This window comes from Ovis aries, chromosome 22, assembly GCF_016772045.2.
Source record: "Ovis aries strain OAR_USU_Benz2616 breed Rambouillet chromosome 22, ARS-UI_Ramb_v3.0, whole genome shotgun sequence".
Lineage (NCBI taxonomy): Eukaryota > Metazoa > Chordata > Mammalia > Artiodactyla > Bovidae > Ovis > Ovis aries.
Window position 1 is genome coordinate 20405897 of NC_056075.1, and position 15265 is coordinate 20421161.

A 15265-nucleotide genomic window follows, 5' to 3' on the forward strand; every position below is an offset into this window, starting at 1 on the left:
AGCGCCTGCCCCGAATCCCTAGACTCGCAGGTTGCGTGCGGACTGGTGGCCCTGGCGCGAGAGCTCTATTCCCGCGGGATGTCGGGCTGACGTGGGGCGGAGCCGGCCTGGGCTTGGCATCCCCTGGCGTGGCCCACCGGTCTGTCACGAAAGCTGTTGCGACATGCAGGCAGCGGCCGGTTAAACTCTTGTCAGGTCGGGAGTGTTGTTCCCTGTGGGCCATGTGCGGGCACACTCCTGAGGGCTCGGTGCTCCTCAGGCCCCAGAGTCACCCAGTAAACCCCCCAGTTCTTGAGTGAATGAGTTGGGAGACCTGCTGACGTTATACCCTGAGTCTAGCCGAGAACTGAGGCCGGGAAGAGAGCTGTCGACGTCGGGGCGGGAAGATTCAGAGACAATGACAGCTGGGGAGGCTGGGCAGGAGGCAGCTGCTGCCCAAACACAGCAGGAAAGTGCGTCAAATAGGGGAAGCTTGTCCCTAAACTGACTCACTGATGAGCCCCTTCCCGGTGACGATTCCTTTGTTTTAAGACGGCTCTCCCTCGCAGACAGGTGGGCTGGAGTCTCAGAGGGACGCTTATGGTTAAAGAACAATGTCAGCAGCCCCCAGCCTTGAGCATCACCTGGGCCGTGAGGATACACAGGTGGTGCTTTGCTATGGCTTCAGGCTGGGTTGATGAACACAGGCTTTCCGAACTCCGTCTGCCCGGCTTCAGTAACCCTTCACTGGATCGTGTTTGCACAAGTTTCTCCAGCGTTTCCAGATAGGTCTCTACTCCCACGTTTACTAAAATGATGATGTAATTGTGAACTTAAAAAAAAAAATCTGTTTCTAGCTTTTGCTTAGATAAGCAGTTTTTCTTTTTCTCTTTAAAGCTTAGCCCTTTTCTGGGCCTCCGAGTTTTTCATTTTTTAATTAACAAACTCACTTATTTTCTTCCTATTCAGCAATAGCTGTTTACCGTTTGGGTCTTGACCTTTTGAAAAATAATGAAACTACAAATCCTCATCCCTGCACCTCTGACCCTGTGCACACAAAATTTTGCCTATAATTTCTGAGTTTGCAGAGTCCCTAAAAGTGACTTGTGGACCCCCTAGGGGTCCATTAACTTCCAGTTAAGAAGCCTGGGTTTCGTAAAAAAGAAACTCACTCAATCCTGCTAGAGTACTAATTTCCCTTAACTGCCAAACTGCTCTACTAATGAGCTATACCTGCCAAGTCCTTTCTCTTAAGCCCTACATTTTTGCTCTTTTAATCTGTGGTCACAAATGACCTTTCCAAATCCAATGTTCTTTTTCTTATTCCCATTTTTCACTAAGAGGTAACACTTGCCCATCATTGACCCATCACTCACTGAAACCTTGTCCTTGTTTCAGGAGACACTACCCTTTAGACTTCTGAATCTCCTACACTTTTCTACCCACTAAGGGGGAACATTCCTAAAGGTTTAAATACTTCCTATTCATCTAATAGTTTACAGAACTTTGCTATTCCAAATCTGTTTTCCTCATTGGAGACCTATCTATAGTTCCCTTATTGCATATCTTGTAAGTGAAAGTTCCATGTGAACATTCAGTAAATATTTATTGGGTACCAACTCTGCCTGGCACTGTATTTGAAACTGGTGATACAAGATAGAGTCCATGCCTTCATGGAGCTTACTTTTTAATGGAGAGGGAGGGATAAGCCGTTAAAAATATTGGTTAGCCCTAGATACTATGCTGATAACTAAAGTAGGGAATTAGGATAATGTGTGACTGGGTGGCTACATTTGTATGACTAGGAAAGGCCTTTTTGAGGAGGTAACACTCTGGCATTCCCTGATGGCTCAGTGGTAAAGAATATGCCTGCAATGCAGGAAATCCAGGTTCTATCCTTGGGTCAGGAAGATTCCCTGGAGAAGGGAATGGCAACCCACCCCAGTATTCTTGCCTGGAGAATCCCATGGACAGAAGAGCCTAGCAGGCTACAGTCCATAGGGTCGCAAAGAGCTGGACATGACTGAGTGACTAACACTGTGGTAAGTTCTGAATAACAGGCAGGAGCTCATGATGGGCTCAGAGAAGGGCATTCCAGAAGAAACTATAGGTGCAGCAATCCTAAGGTGAGAACAAGGTTGGTATACAAAGGAACAGAAAGGTCAGTGTGGCTGGAGCATGGTTGGGGATGGGAGAGAGTGATAGAAGATGAGGTTGGAAAGATAGGTGGAGGGTGAATATCCACTTTAATTTCTGATTTAACATATCCAAAGAATTGATGCTTTTGAACTGTGGTGTTGGAGAAGACTCTTGAGAGTCCCTTGGACTACAAGGAGATCCAACCAGTCCATCCTAAAGGAAATCAGTCCTGAATATTCATTGGAAGGACTGATGCTGAAGCTGAAACTCTAATACTTTGGCCACCTGATGCAAAAGAACTGACTCATTTGAAAAGACCCTGATGCTGGGAAAGATTGAAGGCGGGAGGAGAAGGGGATGACAGAGGATGAGATGGTTGAATGGCATCACTGATTCGATGGACATGAGTTTGAGTAGGCCCCAGGGTTTGGTGATGGACAGGGAAGCCTAGCGTGCTGCAGTCCCTGGGGTCACAGTCCGACACGACTGAGCGATTGAACTGACTGATTCCAAACTCAGCCTTTCTGCTCCCCACAACAACCAATTCCTCCGCAGTTTTTCACTTCTACCCTATCAGACTCTAAAGCTGGGAGTCCTTGATTGCTTCAGGATAATTATTCTGAAATGTCTTTGTTGTTCATACTCTCCTTTTCCTTCCAAATGATACTATATTTTCCCCCAGTGTCTGATCACTTTACATGTACATTGTGATAACCTTTGAAAGACCTCCCTACCTCTGGGGTCTCCTGGCTTCACCGGTATTTTGATTCCTCTCCTCCTAGGGACATGGTAAAATTGTTTTTCCTATCTCCTTGAAGACAGGCATTGCTATGGGGTTTGCTTGACAAAGGAAATGTGAGAGAAGTGTAAGTACCACACATTACTTCCCCTTGCCACCTGACTAGTGATGTTCAGATGGTAGAGGCACTGTCAGGCTGGGGTCCGGGTGAGGATGATGAAGCAGTCACTTACTTGCCACTCTCTTTCCTTCCAGATGAACTTTCAGCATGAGCAAGAAATATCTGTGATTGTAAAGTATAGATTTTAGGACTATTACATACCATAGCATAAGCTAGCCCAGCACTTCTCAGACTTTAGTGTTATTCACTAAAGAATTTGTAGAAATGACACATTATAATTCTGTAGGTCTGGGTGGGGCCTAAGATTCTGCATTTCTGACAAGCTCCCAAGTGATTCTGATGCTGTTTGAGACCCTGGGCCACACTTCAAATAACAAGGACCTTATCCATCCTAACTCTGATATACCCTCTCATCACATCTCTACATACTGTATCTTACATCTCACCAGCACTAAACTCTCCTAGAAAACAAATTAGCAAACAGACAACTTTCTTGGTGATATTCTTTATAAACCCTCAATAACTTCCCACACCTGCAACTCTTCAGTCGAGCACTGTAGAATCTTATATTCTTAGGACACTTGTTTTTCCTATGCTCTCTTCTACCTCCTGTCATTTTCTGTGTTAATCTGTGAGACCACTTGTTTTCTTTAGTAACAGATATTTCAAGTTTTAGCTTGGGCACGTGGCTTCTCAGCAGCTTTTCCCCAGTTTCTCTTGCAGCTAGCTTTGTATGTGTGACTAATTTCTGGCGAGTGGGATGTGAGTGTAATTGATTGGAAACATCTGGGTTTTGCCTTTAAAAGGGAAGAGTCTGTCCCCTTTGAATATTTTCCTCATTTTCTCCCTTCCAGTGATAGAATACAGACCCAGAAGATGTCAACCGTTTTTGGTCATGAGGACAAGGCCTACCTTAGCAGGTGGCAGAGCAAGAGGCAGAGAAAACCTGCTGCCTTAGTGCTCTGGACTACATGCTCTGTTACAGGAGAGAGCTTGTTCATGAAGTTGCTGTTAGCCTGAGTCTTCATTACAACTGATTTATATCTTCCCTAGAATGCATTTTGCTCTTTGTTCTTATAAAAATCTCATCTTGAAGTTCTAAAACAGGTCCTACTACTACTTACATTACTCTCTTTCCCTGAATTTCTGTTGTTCATGACCAGACATGAAGTATGAGAATAATATAGAACGGGATTGATTCTGGCAGCCACACTTGAAAATAAGACTGATTTCTCTACAGTTACTGAAAGGGAAATTGATTCTTAAATTATCAAGAATAGACCATAAGAGCTATAGGAATTCAGAGAGGGGGCAATCAGTAAGGACTGAAGGGATGAGAAGATAGAGTTATATATTTTATCAGTTTCCAACTGGGGAATGTGTACAGGAAGACTTTCCAAAGGGTATGTGGGGAACAGTATAAGGGAATCGATTTGTTGTTCCGCATCTCTCTTAAAACTAACCTTCCTGAGAAAGCAGATAAGGCAGTTCTCCTTTCCTTCTTCCCGTTTCTCAGTCTGTCCTTCCACCATATGAAAGACAAGAGTGCCTTTGCCCACCATCCTTCATCTTGTTAGAATTCATTGCCCTGGTGCATGAAAACCTCCATGTAGCCAACAACTAAAAGTGTGTCTTCTTTTGGAACTTTAGTTACATCATCCTTTAAGCAATAAACTGTCTCTGCACATTTTTTTTTCAGATGGTGGTAGTTACTATCACATTTTTTTTAATGTTTTCTCCTAAATGATCTTATTTATAAAAGAAAAAAAAGGCAAAACAAAATCACTTATTTTGATCAGTCTAAGAAACAAACCTAATATCATGCCTGGCTCACAGACAAAGCACCCCCAAATTACTTTAGCTTCACTGGTTCTTATCCAGTAGGAAGTTTTAGTTCATTTTGTACTGAAGATGAAATAGACACCAGAAAAAAATTTTATTTGATACAGTAAATACATATTATTATTTGGGCACAAATCTTCTCACTGCCACTCATTTTTTGCCTTCATTTATGAATTTCTATTATATCCTTATTATTTTGACAGAAACATGGTGTAAATTGTGTAAATAATTCCCCTAAACAATTATTTTTACACCATTTTGTAAACTGTACCTACTAGTCATATAATACCTTCTCTTCTTTTTGCTGTTTATTTTCACAAAGTAGATAAAACTGCATTCTTAAAAACATCTACTTATGTACTTGGTAAAACAAAAGTATTCCCAAAGTAATATAATCTAAGCTATAATACCCTGAACTTTTGGAAACCATTTCATTTAATTACAAGTAATATCTCCATCTCAGACTGTGACATGTTCTTTTAATTCTGTCAAATGTATAATTTTAAACTTGTTTAAATCTTGAAATAACAAACCTGTATATAATATTTTTATTATACCAATTTCTGCCTATCTGAAATGTCTTCTTATAGCACTTTAACATGACCTAAATAATAGAAGTAGGTCTTTATTCACAAGAAAAATCATGAAACACTTTTTTAAGGGGTTTTCAGCTCCAACACCAAAATGCCTCTAAGTAAAAGAGAAATAAGAACAGTTAGTAGTCACTTGATAAACATTTTTATTTCCAGAAATTGAAAAAGTGATTACTCAAATGAGTAATACATCCTTTTTCAAATGAGATGGTTTCTAATCCTTTAACAAATTTTAAGGATATAGAAAAATGTGACAAGTGTTTGGCAAAATCCCATTTATTTATTTGTATAAAAATGTTCTTTGGTACTACTATAATAACAAAATATAGGGATAGAATTGGTGATGACCTCTATCTCACTTTACCAAAAAAATAATAGCCATCTAGTGATCCAGGATGTAGTTTAAAATGTTTTTAAACCCCCATTCATCTATTATTAAGTGGTACAGGCCAATAAACTTTTACTTTTTATGTAGTTATTTATCAGTAGATGGGAAGCCCCATCAGGAGGAATATCTTTCTTTTTTCTGCTGTAACATAATATTTTCAGAATAGCTTAGTACCTGAAACACTGTAAGAATTTTGGTGGAATTTATTTAAAATAATAATGAATAAGACACTCACAGGTCTTGGGCCTCAGCTGCTATTTCTCCCCTTAGGTGGTAGCAATGACGCATCCAGTAAGTTCCAGTTCCTTTACTCCTCAGCCCTACTAGGTGTCCTGCAGTTATAGCCAGAGACACCACACAACAGGGTGCTAGTAAAGCTCATCCTTTTCCTAATCATGACCTTAATTCTAGGAAGATGCCTTGTAAGCAACAAACTCAAAAGAGAGTACAGAAATCAGGACTGGAAAATGAGCCCTGCCATTACTTTGTAAGAGTTTACTAAAAGATAGATTGTGAGTTCTTCCTACCTTTCCATTCCTTCCCTTCCTCTCTTACCAGTGGTCACCCTGAGGACTTATCAGACATGCAAATTTCTAGACCCTATCCTGGACCTATCAGCTCACATCTCTGGGAATGAAGCAGGGACGTCTGCATTTCCCCTGCAGGTTATTCATATTGAGAAATACTCCTTTGTTATCACCAGGGCACAAAGAGTCACACAACTGAAGTGACTAAGCATATCACCCTACTAGTTTTAAACATCCAGATGATGCTTGTTTTGTAGACTAATGTTATAGTCTCAGCAGGGTCAGTAAAGCTTAATAGTGCTAGCCAGTTCACATATTCTTTCAAATGATACATGTCAGGCCCTGAACTAGGTGCTTAGGGTACAAAGATAAATAACCCTAGACATGGTCTCTTTTCTGGTGGAGTCTATGAAAGAGTTGACTCATTGGAAAAGACTGATGCTGGGAGGGATTGCAAGCAGGAGGAAAAGGGGACGACAGAGAATGAGATGGCTGGATGGCATCACTGACTCGATGGACGTGAGTCTGAGTGAACTCCGGGAGTTGGTGATGGACAGGGAGGCCTGGCGTGCTGCGATTCATGGGGTCACAAAGAGTCGGACACAACTGAGCGACTGAACTGAACTGAACTGAACTTAGGGTCTAGTGAAGAACACAGGCATTAACCAGACGCTCACAAATGTAAAATTACAACTGGGTTGTATGCTGTGAAGGGAAAACACACGATGCACTGAAAGTGTATGTTAGAGGGACTCGAATAGAGTTATGTTACACAGGGAAAGTGGCATTTAAAATAAGATCATAGAAATTAGAGTTAAGCCGAATCAGATGGGGAGCAGTAGAAGAGGTAAAGGAGGCAGAACTTTCTGGACAAAAAGACTATTGTATTGCCGAAGTCCTGTAGTGAGAGGTTTAGGCCAGTATTTGAGGACTAGAGGAAGCATAAACTGAGATGCAGCCTAGGAGGTAAATTAGGGGCCAGATCATGAGAGGTTTTGAAAGTCATTTTAAAGGTATCAGTTTATATCTTTAGAACTGTAGGATCTCATTTTGAGTTTAAATTAGATAACATCAAATTTTGCATTTTGAAAAGGTCATTTTGGCTGCTGTGGAGAAAGATTGAGGGCAGCAACCCTAGAAGTGTTGTTACTGTTATTTTATGGATAAGAAAATGAAAATTGGTCAACCACTTGTAAAAGAATGAAACTAGATCACTTTCTAACACCGCACACAAAAATAAACTCAAAATGGATTAAAGATCTAAATGTAAGACCAGAAACTATAAAACTCCTAGAGGAGAATATAGGCAAAACACTCTCCGACATAAATCACAGCAGGATCCTCTATGATCCACCTCCCAGAATTCTGGAAATAAAAGCAAAAATAAACAAATGGGATCTAATTAAAATTAAAAGCTTCTGCACAACAAAGGAAACTATAAGCAAGGTGAAAAGACAGCCTTCTGAATGGGAGAAAATAATAGCAAATGAAGCAACTGACAAACAACTAATCTCAAAAATATACAAGCAACTTATGCAGCTCAATTCCAGAAAAATAAACGACCCAATCAAAAAATGGGCCAAAGAACTAAATAGACATTTCTCCACAGAAGACATACGGATGGCTAACAAACACATGAAAAGATGCTCAACATCACTCATTATTAGAGAAATGCAAATCAAGACCACAATGAGGTACCACTTCACACCAGTCAGAATGTCTGCGATCCAAAAATCTGCAAGCAATAAATGCTGGAGAGGGTGCGGAGAAAAGGGAACCCTCCTACGCTGTTGGTGGGAATGCAAACTAGTACAGCCACTTTGGAGAACAGTGTGGAGATTCCTTAAAAAATTGCAAATAGAACTACCTTATGACCCAGCAATCCCACTGCTGGGCATACACACCAAAGAAACCAGAATTGAAAGAGACACATGTACCCCAATGTTCATCGCAGCACTGTTTATAATAGCCAGGACATGGAAACAACCTAGATGTCCATCAGCAGATGAATGGATAAGAAAGCTGTGGTATATATACACAACGGAGTGTTACTCAGCCGTTAAAAAGAATACATTTGAATCAGTTCTGATGAGATGGATGAAACTGGAGCCGATTATACAGAGTGAAGTAAGCCAGAAAAAAACACCAATACAGTATATTAACACATATATATGGAATTTAGGAAGATGGCAATGACGACCCTGTATGCAAGACAGCAAAAATGACACAGATGTGTATAACAGACTTTGGGACTCAGAGGGAGAGGGAGAGGGTGGGATGATTTGGGAGAATGGCATTGTAACATGTATACTAACATGTAAGAATCAAATCGCCAGTCTATGTCCGACGCAGGATACAGCATGCTTGGGGCTGGTGCACGGTGATGACCCAGAGAGATGTTATGGGGAGGGAGGTGGGAGGGGGCTTCATGTTTGGGAACGCATGTACACCTGTGGTGGATTCATGTCAATGTATGGCAAAACCAATACAGTATAAAAAAAATAAAAAATAAAATTGCATTCAAAAAAAAAAAAAAAAAGAAAATGAGCTTTAACGAAGCATAACTTCCGCAGGGTCACATAGCTAGGAAAGTTGTGAAACCAGCTTTCAAACACTTACCTGCCTGACATCAGAGTATAAACTTAGGCACACAGTGCTGCCTTTCTAGATTAAGGTAATAAATCCCAAAATAGTTAATTACAATCATTTAAAAAAGGAAGAAACCATGAGACTTCTGTCTGACTCATCCTGACATTGCCTTGGTCATGAATGTCAGAGATGAAGGAGGGAGCATAGGGTAGCTGAAGTTCCATGACTTAATCCAAACTTCAGTTACCTTATCTGTAAAATGGTAATAGTAATAATCCGTACTTAATTGTTTCAGGATTCAATCAAAAAAGAATGTTAAATTCTTACTATACTATCAACTAGTTAGAACCCAACAAATATTATTATTATTATTATTATTATTATTACTTACTTACTTTTCTTTATGACTGCCCATTCACCCATTGCAGAAATCGATGGCATCATGTTACCTAACTACCAATCAAGAAATCAAGATGCCCACAACTAGTTACTGTCCTTTGCTTCTTTGCACAATCAACTTGTTTCTAGACTGCTGCTGCTGCTGCTGCTAAGTCGCTTCAGTCGTGTCTGACACTGTGCGACCCCATAGACGGCAGCCCACCAGGCTCAGCCGCCCCTGGGATTCTCCAGGCAAGAACACTGGAGTGGGTTGCCATTTCCTTCTCCAATGCATGAAAGTGAAAAGTGAAAGTGAAGTTGCTCAGTCGTGTCCGACCCTCAGCGACCCCATGGACTGCAGCCTTCCAGGCAAGAATACTGGAGTGGGGTGCCACTGCCTTCTCCATGTTTCTAGACTACAGCACCAAATTTGGGATATCTCACAAATAAGCCTGACAATAACATGCTGACTTCAGGTCTGTGTCATGTGTGACCTCAACTAATATAGGAAATTTGTATCATAAAGACTAGATTTAAATATTTTTAATTTCTTAAGTAAAATGGCTAAAATTGCAAAACTTTCCTTGAATATTATCAGAGAATGTAAACTGTCTGTTGTCCTTGACATACAAAGAAGATAAACTATCAGCAGGGAATGACACTTGGGTTATTTATCTAAGTAGATGTGATATATTTTTAATGCTCTGTGGTGCTGAATCCTTTATAAATATGGGGCATCTTTTCAAAGCAAGCAACTAGCCACAGTTATGGCGGCAACAAACATTATCAACAATATAAATATCATCATTAGCGGAAAACAGCAGATATGGGCCTCAACCCATGAACCTTAAAGCCCTGAATTATGTGTCATCTTCCTGGCTGTTTTCCAGGTTCTATTTTCCTTTTTTACTCTTTTTACCAAAGATACATTCCTGACCTTGTTACCTGGTCCATGTTTGCCTTATCCAATGTGCATTTCCTCATTGCCTTAGTAGTTTAGACCAGGGTGGTAACAATAAGGTTAGTGAGAAATGGCTGCTCCTGAATACATTCTTAAGGTAGCACCAACAGGCTTTTCTTATGGACTGAGTGGGGAGTGGGTATGAGAGTAAGAAAAAGATTAAGAATAACTCCAAAATTTGGGGCCTGAGTGTATGGAAGAATGGAGTGTTTTTTATGCCTTTACTAACATAGTATATCATCAAACATTTTAATCTTTCCCAGATTGGTAGCTGAGAAAATGGTATTTAATGTAAATTTTCCCTACATTTTAATTGTGAAAATTGTCAAGCATACAGCACATTGAAAGAAGAGTACTGCTGCTGCTGCTAAGTCGCTTCAGTCGTGCCCGACTCTGTGCGACCCCATAGACAGCAGCCCACGAGGCTCCCCCCGTCCCTGGGATTCTCCAGGCAAGAACACTGGAGTGGGTTGCCATTTCCTTCTCCAGTGCATTAAAGTGAAAAGTGAAAGTGAAGTCGCTCAGTCATGTCCGACTCTTAGCAACCCCATGGACTTGTAGCCTACCAGGCTCCTCCATCCATGGGATTCTCCAGGCAAGAGTACTGGAGTGGGGGTGCCATCACCTTCTCCGCCTGAAAGCAACAGCTGTAGCCAAAGAATGGGACTTTGCCCATTACCTTAGGCCTGGCTTGCATGTCCCACTCCTAGAGCCAGGATGGAGTCAGAATCTTCAAATTCACATGGCCTATTGAAGGTGCCCACACTTAAATAAAATCAGAATGGAAACCAAGAGAAGGAGATTAATATCCTTCTCCCCATCCCTTCACCCCAAGTACTGTGGGCATTTTCAACTGCATCCCACCTCCCCAGCTGATATTTCTGAAGAGCCTTTCATTTCTGTGAATGACTTGTGGCACTGATTTCCTGTGTTTGTTAAATTTTCAATCATCCTGCTTGTTAATTCACTTCCTACAGTTGCTGTCCTCTTTTTGCACTGCTAGCCCATCGTTTTCAAAGTACTCCAACACATGGCTATAGTGTTATTAGACTTTTACTGAAGGTTCAGGGTTGTGGAGAGGATTATAATGTATCACAGAACTCAAAGATGAGTTCTAGATGTCAATGCTATTATTTGAAATTTCCCTGACCACCTTGTCTTGAAGACTAGTGATTTTAAAATATGTCTGCAAATTGTTTGATACTTCCCCCTCAAAAAGTGAAGCCTAACTGCCCCACCTTTGAAAGTGGACTGAGAGTTAGTGACTGGCTTTTAACAAATAACATGTGGTATAAGTGAAGATATGTGATTTCTGAGGCTAGGTCATAAAAAGAAAAAGCTTCTACCTGGCACTCACATTATCCTTCTCTCTCAGATCACTCTGGGAGAAGCCAGCTGCCACATCATGAAGACACCCATGGATCCCAGGAAAGGGTCCATGTGAGAAGACACAGAGGCCTCCCACCAACAGACAGCATCAACTTGCCAGCCATGTAAGTATGCCATTTTAGCAGCATATAGGTCAGTGCCAGTTAAGATGTCAGATGACTAGAACCCCAGCTGACATCTTGATTGCAGCCTCTGAGACCCTGAGCCAAACTGCTTGTAAATTCCTGATCCACAGAAACTGGAAGAGATAATTTATTATACAACTATAAAGAAACAATATAGGGACTCTCTTGGGCTGCTCTCTCCTGTCTTATCTGCCATCACCTTGCACAGGTCCCTCATCTTTCTTTTATTTCATTTTTTTTCTTTACCAGAGCTCCCCAAACTGAGTCTCTAGAGGGAATGCTCAAAATTTCTGTGTTTTATTTGGAGAGTAACTGAAGTCTTCTTGGTCTAAACCTCTCCCATCTACAGTAAGCCCAGGGGATCCTACTTTCCCTGACCAAACATACCCATTATCATCCAAAACCTACATATTCTGTCTTCCTACCAGGCCAGCTGATACCAGGCCCACTCAAACAGCTGCCAGCTTTTAAAACAATTATTCTTGCCCTAATAGAAGTATGCGTGAGGATAGTGCTACATGAGCAGACAGGAAGCACATGAGCTCCCTGGGGGAGCTCACAGAGAGAAGGTGACACTGAGCTGAGCTTTGCGGAGTTCATTTGGTAGAGAAGTGAAAGAAAGTCATTTACACAGAAGTAATAACAAGTGCAAAGGCTCAGAGGTAAGAAAAGGCATAATTCTGAGAACTGTAAAAATGTCAGGGTTGTATGTGAGAATACCTGTTGAGTAGCCTGGATGATACTGGTGGTTAGATCATGTCAGGCATTTTAAGCCAAGACAAGAGGAGCCTGGTAGCCTACAGTCCATGGGGTCGCAAAGAATAGGACACAACTTAAGCACACATCAGTTAGGAGACCACAGCTAACAGAATCCCCTGATTCAACTGATTTAAAACCAGAACAATAATGAATTTAGTACCTTAAATAATAAGTCCGTAAATAGGGCTTCTCCCATGTTTTTTCTATATTTCTATTCTGTTATTCCCAGGCTTGCCCCCTACCCTGATGGTTGTAGTCATCTTATGATGACTACAGCGGCTCCAGGTATCCTTAAGATTATTTCTGGAGGTAGAAAAGGGCCGTTTTCTTCTCTCTCTCATTATGTAAACTTTTAATTTCTTTTAAGATGGAGGAAATCTTTCCCCAAAATGTCTTTCATCCTCCTCCCATTCCTCCCAACACCTGACTTCCCTTTAGCTAGAACTGTACCATATGCCTGGGCTCAATACTTGGTAAAGGAATAGGCCACTATGATTTGATACGGACCAGTCACAGTTTACTCTCTAGGGCTGAGGTGGGAGCTAGCACTCTTGAAACACAGAGCCAAGCATAGCAGTGTGGTTACTAGAGTAAAATTGGGATTCTGTTTAAGAAGGTGGAAGAGAGGTCATTGGTGTTTTGGGTAGGGAGTCAGCAGAATCTGCCACACTATGCCAAGGAATTTGGGCGGGAAACCACAGAAGGATTTAAAAACAGCAAATAGCATGATTATATTTCACTATGTCAGAATAGAAGGGTACTCAAGTGGGGCATGGGTCTTTGGAGGTAGGGTGACCAGTTAGAAGATTTCAGCAGATGATATTAGAGAGAATTTTAGGTCTTTGAATTAGGAACACCCAGTGACTAACTGGATGGAATGGGAAAATGAAGTAGAAGGAATAGATTTAAGAATGACTTGCAGATTTCTGCTTTGATGAATCACAGGGTATTTCATCAAAGTTGGGAATATGCATGGAGGAAGTTTGGGTGGATAAGGTGATGAGTGGAGCGACAGTGAATTTGGTCTTGGACAATAAAGCACCTACAGGACAAATCAGGAGAGATCAGTAAATTTGGAGGGGATAGCGAAGACCACATTAAACTCCATTAGAGGTTAGGGCAGGCTGAAGTGTGGAATGAAGGAGAATTGATGAGAAATTAAGGTAAGCATACAACTAACACATAGTGTGGGGCTGGTTTGACTGATTTTGCTCAGGGCTGGGTAGAGTCAAAGACATCTTGAGAAAATTGCAAATTTAATTGTAGACAAGCCTTTAAAAAGCAGTTAAAACCCTGTTTTGAAATGCGTATTTCTGTAATTTGTTTCAACATGTTGAATTACAGCAAATGAGATGGAGAAATGATCTCAACCCATTTTTTTGGCCTCCTGACTGGAAACCTCAGAACTCGGCCCTGTAAGCTGTTAATCAAATAAGCACTGCAGGCTTTTGTAAAGAATCATGCTTTACAAATGCTTGAAGGCAGTATTGGGATTAAAATGTAGGTTTCTTTTCTGCTTTTTAAATTGTATTTATTTATTTTTGGGTGCACTGGGTCTTCGTTGCTGTGCATAGGCTTTCTCTAGTTGCGGTGAGTGGGGGTTAATCTCTAGTTATGGTAAGCAGGCTTCTCACTGAGATGGCTTCTGTTGTTGCAGAGCATGGGCTCTAGAGCCTGAGGGCTCAGTAACTGTGGCACACAGGCTCAGTTGTCTTGCGGCATGTGGAAACTTCCCAGACCAGGGTCAAAGCCCTGTCCCCTGTACTGGTAGGCAGACTCTTAACCACTGGACCACCAGGGAAGTCCTCTTTTCTGTTTTGTAACAGTAGTTATGAAATGTAAATTTAGAAGATGTTTGAATGTACCATCAAGTTCTAATAGTTCATCAACCATGTACATCAAGTACAGTTTAAAACATAAATAGGCATTTTATTTCTGCTCAAAAACACTCACTCCACTTTTTACATAAATTAGATTTTACATAAATTTTATATAAATTAGATTTATAACTGCATAGTTAGTAGGCAACTTCAAGAATTTAAAAAAAAAAGCCAAAACATTTGTTGAATTTTTCCCACATCTATCTTTTTCCAGGCACCAAACTGGGCTCTAGAACAATAAAAACCACTTGACATTTGTATATTTTTGTGATTAATCCTAACTTTACGCAACTATTCTACTCAATGTAGTTTCTGGGGGCCTGGATAAAATATAACACTTGAAGCAGAGTAAGGCTTGAGAGACAAAGGAGAAAGGTGAGGATTGAAGCAAGCTAGGAATCTCAACCAGGTTGGGAGGGTAATGGAAGATAAAAGAAACAATCACAAGAGACTGAATATACAAACTGGATAATGGTCAGACCACAAATGACAATTAAAACTCTGACCCACAATCAGCAATCAGCTCAGCAATCAATCTCTGCAGCAATCAGCCCAGAATTCTTATGACTGGTCAATGACCGTCAGCTTTCCCGATTTTGCCCTGCTCTTCCAACTCAGGACCAACTGGAGAAAATCAAATATGCTCCACTAAAACAATCACATAAGATGCCATACTTCTAGTGAGCCTGCCTCCAGCTTCCCCATGCCAGTACTCTCAAATCAGTGCATATGTGAAATCTTCCCTTTTTGTTTTTCTACCTTAAACTTTCCCACTCCCCTGACAGTCTTTGGTTCTCTGCCAGATGCCAAGTGATAGTGAATGGCTGCCTTGTTTTATTAGGCATAGAATAGCCTC